Below are 7,375 nucleotides of genomic sequence, written 5' to 3'. Positions count from 1 at the left end.
CCTGTCTAATGACAAGACCTTTTCCAAAGGATAAAGTCCAAGGGTTTCCTAAAGAGAAACATCAGCATTTTAAAAATTTGCTAAAGACTGTATTTGGGCACGGAAAATGTCAAGCCACATGCCCAAAAAAATCCCTAGTTTTGAAATACTATGTGTAAGTTGAACAAAATGTCCTAATGCAAGTATAAGTTACATTGATAGTACAGTTACTGCATTAATGACACCTGTAGACAGCTCCTTTGCAGAGATTAGAATTACTTTTCTTAGTTCCACCAGCAGAGCAGCAGAGAGCTCATCAGCCTCAGTGGTGTTTAACCTGTGGTGCAAGCAGTCCCTCTGTTCTCTCCAGCAAACTGCCAGCTAGTAATTTATATTTGGGATATACTAAAACCTTAATTTTCAGTGGCTTTATATTCCGCTTGGTCAGGCATAAAACATTGCATTCCTTCTCTAGGATCTCTCTTAAAGGTCAGCTCACCAAGGAGGGCCTTTAGAAAGCTGCAGGAGTAGCATGTGGGCTGCCACATAAGGTGCGTGCAGCTGGTGTTCAGCAACTGTGAGCTGAAAATCCGTATACAGCTCCAAAAAGACTGCTGCCAGGCTGCTAGCTTGTTGGATTTGGGGGTTTGAATTTTTAAATTGTTTTACTTAACGGTGGCTCTTTCTAGTTTGGGGTTTTTGCTTTCTTTAGATATGGCTGTAAATTCCTCATTTGCTATGCAACTGACAATTCCATCTTTTATGTTTGATTGTAGTCAAGTCTGTACACAGAAGAAGCCTTTCTGGTGCGCAGCTGCAGCATTTTGCAGAGATGACTGGGTCTGTCGGAAAGTATCACCTAACAACATGACAGTGTCACTGACGATGCCTGAAATGTATCCTCATACTTTTAAAAGTCCTTAATGCAGTTGCACTTTACTGGACAGCTGATTTTCAGATTCTGCTTGAAAACAGAAACTGAATGGAAAAACAACACATGATATCACTTGTCATATGTGACCCTGGTCTATGGGTGCTTTGGGGCCAATGGCATAGTATCTCAGCGTTCTCCACCACTGGCACTGTGGTCAAAGGCCAGACCAGGAATTGTCCAGCCACAGCCAGAAGTGTCTGTCAGCATCTGCTTCTGAGGCAGTCCTTCCTTAAAACGATTTGTAAGTTGCTGCAACCTAAGCCAGACACTGGGGGAATAAGCAGTACCTTTCGTACTCCCTTCTGATTTGCACTCAGTCTGTTCTCTGATATTTGTTTGGTTTGTATTTCTACTGTGTTATGGAATATCTCACAGATATTTAGGTTCTCCCACTTGGAGCACCTGCTTCTTTGAGAATACAATTTAAACCATAGCAAGGAGATACATGGTTATTCTGAATTTTAACTGCAGAGAGCAATAACCCTGTGGCATTCTGGAATCTGCTTATTTACCCGCCTGTGCATGTGGCTTTTCACATCTATATTGTTTACTTATAATGCAATTCCAGTGACTGCAGTCTGGAACATACTAGCTATCTGGAGGTGACTGGAAAATAAGTAAATATGCACATTAAATATTGAGGAATCATTTTTTCTATGGTATTTAAAGTGCTAAAATGGAAATTAGGAGCTTGATCCAGCAAACTTCACCACATAGGTAGTTTCATTGACCTCATCAGCAATGACAAGCCTTTGTGTTTGAGGGGCTTTTCAATCTTTGCGTGTGACAGTGCCAAGAAAGTGATTTAGAAATTAATAAATTTCTCTAGAAATGTCTGAATTTCAGTGCTTAGCAGTTTACTTTAGGGGAAAACAACAGTTTTATTTGTGATGCATTTCAGTGAAGACACATTCGGTGTATTATTTTTTAAAATAATCTGTTGATATTTAGATAATTCAGGCATGTACTGGCTGAGTCAAAATGCAACAGTGTTACAAACATTCTACAGTGCAAAAAACATTTAATTTTTTTACAAGGTATAGTAGCTTTATTTTTCCCCCTCCTTGAGCAAGATTATGGGGTTTTACCTTGGAAGACTCACGGAAACTTGTTGGGGATTCAAAATTTCATTGCAAAGAACAGGAAAGTATTGTAGCTGTTACAAAAGGAGTGGTATAACTAATAACGCTGTCCTGGTTAGAACGGCTGGGACCAATTCATCCCTGGATGGGTGTAACCCAAAACTGTGTATTCTATAGCCTCCATGCCATTTCCCAAAAACTGCTGTCAGTAGAGGCCTGCAAGGTGGGAAGATGTTCCTGTACCCTTTTATGGAATTCCCCGCTCTGATATCCTTATATGGAATTCCCCGCTCTGATACCCTTATATGGAAGAGGGACTGAGCATCCGCATGCCCTTTTATGGAATTCCCTACTCTGAGGGAGGGACTGAGCACTCCCGCCTGAACTGGAGAGTATATAACTGGGAGTTTCAGAGCCTTGGGGCTCTCTCTCGTGGGACCCAGAGGAAGACTCCAGACCACTGCCTTCAACTAGACTGAGACCACCACCCTCGACTGGACTGCAATCACCACCTCTGACCAGACTGCAGCAGCTCTCCCACCAGCAGGTTTTATCCCCTCTCCCTTTGCTTTGGACTCGGGGGTGGGCCAAGGTACACCACTTTTGTTCATACCCCAGGGTGCTAGGTTATACATTTGGGTTTTGTGGGTTAAAACCAATTGTCTGTCTGTATAATTGTACTTATTGCATTATTTTAATAAATTGTTATTCTGACTTATAAATCTCTCTTTGAATTGAGTTCATTTTCCCTTGCTGGTTAACTTTTAAACCAGCACGAACGCCTTCTCCATGTAGTCTTTTTCCATCTCAACATGAGTCCCAAGGAACTATCTAAAAACATATTTATAGTGAAGATCTAGGGACTGCTGAACAACCCTCTGTTGTTCAGAGAAAGGTTCTTCAGCCTGATTATTTCAGGGCTCCAATGTGTTTAAGTAACATACTTTGAACTCTCAGAGATCTTCTTGTGATCCCTAGTTATTCCATCAGGGCATTTAGTCTGTTTTATATACAAACTATTTCCTGCAAAACTTGTTGGGTTTTTTTTAAATGGTTAAAAGAAATACAGTCCAATGCTGTGTGTATTTTCAGGGTTCTGTCTGTAGGGCAAATTTCTAGAGGGTAGTCTTTGTTCATCTGGCTGGCTTCTGTATTCTGGATCCTCAAGCAATCAAAAAACAATTCATACTTTATACAGTTAGGAAAATATTGTCTCTAGTAGCCCCAGAACTAAAAGTTTCCTTCTCTTTTTCTCCTGCAAGTGACTGATTGAGAGTGACTCCAGCACCATGCAAAGCAATATTTAGAATGGAATTTGGCAATTAAATGCTTCTGCTACAGGACACAAATAATGTGGCCATTAGCATGGGATTGGACTGTCATAGGCAATCACAGAACATTGTAATAAAGAGAAAGAAATATACTGGGGGCAAATGCTGAAGAGAGAGCAGGTGTGAAGACTGAAGAAGGGTGAGTGGGAACAGCCAGGGAGCAGGGAAACAGCCAGGATGCCTGGCCCTTTAAGGGAGGCACTGGTAAAAACATGTATATTTGGTAAGATTTCAATGTTATATTATTTAATTTAATACAGTTGTTGCGTCCAAAGGAAAAGAAAACTATGTGATCTTGTACAAAGAAAACTATCTGATTTTGTAGAGGAAGGCAGGGTTAAAGACTTAAACACTTAGGCTAAAGAATGCATTCTGCTCTTTTCTCAATTATAAAATAGTGTTTTACTGAAAAACCTGAGATAGTAAAGGGAGCAATTTTCCAGTAAAAAAATCTTAAGACTAGAAGCGAACTGTCCTTCCTTTTAAATGACTTTTTTTAATGATTGAAAACACAATAATCTGATAATGAATATATAACTACAGACATAGCATGAACCTGACATTAACACTTCATCTGGAGAGCCCAAGGGAAGCAACACTATACTTTTCAATCTAAGTGGTCATTCTAATTCAAAATAAACACCAGTCGTATACAGCAGTTTCAATCAACAGACTCTTAAGCCGAAAGATATTTGCCCTGATTTTACATATTAATTCACTGGGTTTTACATAATTTGCATGATCATACTTCCTTCTTACTGGGTCGGTCATTTCAACTTTATATATAATCTCTACCTCTTAGCTTTATCTGCTGTTGACAGCTGAAGGAGTCAATTGAGAGGTGGAGTGAGGTCTTCCTATTACCCTTTCAAACAGCTGCTAGTCATCACTGTTGTGTATCTAATACAGTTATGTGGATACTGTTGGACTCTGAAATCAATACAACAGATAGAATTTATCTTAGAGAATGAGGATACTTGTCATGCAGAAAAATAAGCAGTTCTGTTCATCTCACCCTGATATGGACATCTAAAATAAGTCAAATGAATTGCATCTTAAAATTGCCTAGTTTCTCTCTTCCCCTTGAATGGAGATCAGCATGAGTTGTGCAGTTGTAGACATACTGTAGACACAGGAAGGCAGGTGAGATTAATCTGGCCACTGCCTTGGCATTTTCAGCAGTTCTCTCTGTTTCATAATTGACAGGTTATGCTATGGCTGAGCAGGTCCCAGGTAGAGCAATAAATGAAGAAACCACTGTCTGTGTTGCAATATCTTATGGAAAGCAGCAGGTGTTTCCACCATCATTAGTTAGTGCAAAGAAATATGTGCAGAATAATCTTTTACAGTTTCAGAATACAATATTGCTTTGGTATGGATAACCTAAAAATGGTACTGAAGACGTTCAGGACTCAGTTTTGCTATTGCTTTGGCTTTTGAGACAGGAAAACAGTCTAGTTGAGATTTAGACATCCATAAGGCAATCAATTACAGGGCTGAAGGAGCTTTAAAGAGATAACCTAGTACACACAAATTCTTGAGGCAAGATCATCTTTAGTGAGATTACTCTTGCTTCTACAAAGCTCCCAAGTTGGAAATTTCAAACCACTAGTGTTTAAGCTGATGCTTTCTAGTTGTAATTTACAGCCATTATTTCCTGTCTTCTCTATTATGGGCTTGAACAACAGGTGAACCTCCTTCTCTTCAGTCTTTTCCACAGTAGACTGCTGTCCTGTAACCACCTAGTCCCCTGTTCTTGAGGCTAAACAATATCATTTTGTCTGATTTTTTCATATGACACAGTGAGTCTTTTCAGCATATCTCAGCTCTGACCGACTGCTCCACATCCATTTGCTGTTATGTTCAAACCCATACATGGTACTGTAATAAGACCTTGTCTCAGGTGGAAAGACTGGTTCACATATTCTCCATGTTGCTAAGTCCCTGTACAGTATTTGATTTTCTTGCAGCACTATGACACTCTTTGCCTGTGCTCAGGAATCATCTTGGATAACCCACAGATCTTTTCCTACAGTGCACTTTTTCCAGATCAAATCTCCACTTCTTCGTCCTCTGGCAGGCTACCTCACTGCCATCTAGACTTTGAATTTAGTAAGTGTGATGGGGCAACAAAAGAGTTGAGTGTTTGCAAGCATCCTCCCCCACCTTCCCCCCTCCTTTCGCCATCTCTGATGGACAGTGTAGTTTGTCCTATGGTAAGAACACCGGGTGGGTATTGCAGGAGGAACTGTCTGGATGCTTGCACAATTAATTTGTTCCAGAGAGGGGGGAGCTGAGATGTTTGAATTTATTTCGGTGCACATCGGCCTGCATAAGGGGTATAAAATGCTGGTGGAGACTAGGCCAGTGGGGCAAACTGGTCTCTTGGGTTTGTAAACAGTTTCTGTGCGGATTGCTCACCCCATACACCCCATATACCTGGTAGGAACTTCTGCAGGGTATGTTCAGCTCAAAAAAGGGGAACATTCACTTTTGGATGAGTGATTTAAAAGCACTAAGATCCAGTCAAATACAGAGATAAAATCCTAAAGTAGCTAAATAGGTTCTTTGTTCTTTGCAATTGTGAATTCCACGATGCCAAAGACTGTAAACCTGTATGTTTCTAGCTGAACCAGCTTATATTAATACCCTTTAGACATAAACTGTTGACCAAATCCGAGACTAAGTGGACTGAGCTGCACCTAGAAGTTTAGAAAACAAGGGGCTCTCACTGAAGCTCGTGATTCAAAAGGAGGGACCGCAACCTGACTATATAATAATCCATTGTAATAGATGGTAGAATTGTTATTTAGATACTGCATTGGCAACATTTAGATACTGTATTAGCAATAAATCTAATCATAATCATCCACATAATCACTGTGTCCTACTTTTTGTGCCTCGCTGAGGGCCTTCTCTCCACCATTCTCCCACAGTAAGCCTGGTAGTATTTTCTATCACTCCTCTCAACAACAAAAATATCAAACAACACCATGTTAGGGCAGGCCCTTGACACATCTCTCAGCACACAACCCCATTTTGACTCTGACTCAATGCTAATTACCCTGAGTATGCTTTTCCAACTACTTTTGTAGGCAGGCAATAGCATTTTTATATAAATCATCTTCCTCCATTTTCTCAGAATCTGTTATGAGGAACCTTAAAAAATTTCCAGTATTTTACATCTACTGCCTTTTATCAGTCCACAAGATAGGTTAGGCTGTTGTATGAGGAGATCAGACTGGTCTGCTACAATTTGGTCTTGACGTATCTGTAGAGAAGCAGACAGGTAGATTAACAAAAGGATTTAAGGTAGATTAACAAAATGATTTATCTGTCATTTCAGATATCTAAGACACATATCCTACAAACGCAGAGCTTCTAATAACCTGAATTCCCTGGATTTTACATTTCTTCTAGGAAGTGTGCATTTTCCCAAATTCAGTCTGCACCCACTAAAATTTAGCTCCTAATTCCAGTAGGATTAAGAGTCTCTAACTGAAGCTATGTGGAAAATAAATGAAGATTTAAAAGGGAGAAATATGAAGAAGAAGAAATGAACTCATTCATCCAGGACAGAGACCTTCAAGTTCCGGTTGCTGTTCAGAACAGTTTTTCCATTTTCCATTAGAATGTCATTGGATGAAAAAAACCCACAACAGATGGATAATAGGCCAAACTTAAATTTTTCTTTCTAAACTTCTCTTTCAACAGAGGAATTGTGTACATTGCACTGTAATGATGCAGCTTGCTGTGATTACTCACAAAAGTGTTAGGAACTACAGAGGCATTAATTGTGAACTGTAATTGTTGGAGTTTTTTTTCCCCTGAGGTATAGAATCTGCTAAATGCAAAAAGCACCAAACCATCAGGAAAAAAAATCCTAACTTCACTGGAGCTGTAATTTCTGACTTCACTTATTTTTATAGCCTGTTGACATTAAATGAAATGTTATATGGATAATAGTGCATTTCTCTTTGAAATTTTACTTCTCTTTTGGCCTTCTGAGTTGCATTTCAGACTTTCAAAGAAGCCACAATAAAGTTTTT

This window comes from Neopelma chrysocephalum, unplaced genomic scaffold (assembly GCF_003984885.1).
Source record: "Neopelma chrysocephalum unplaced genomic scaffold, ASM398488v2 Primary Assembly neopelma1_62, whole genome shotgun sequence".
NCBI classification, from domain to species: Eukaryota; Metazoa; Chordata; class Aves; order Passeriformes; family Pipridae; genus Neopelma; species Neopelma chrysocephalum.
This window is presented reverse-complemented; position numbering follows the sequence as displayed.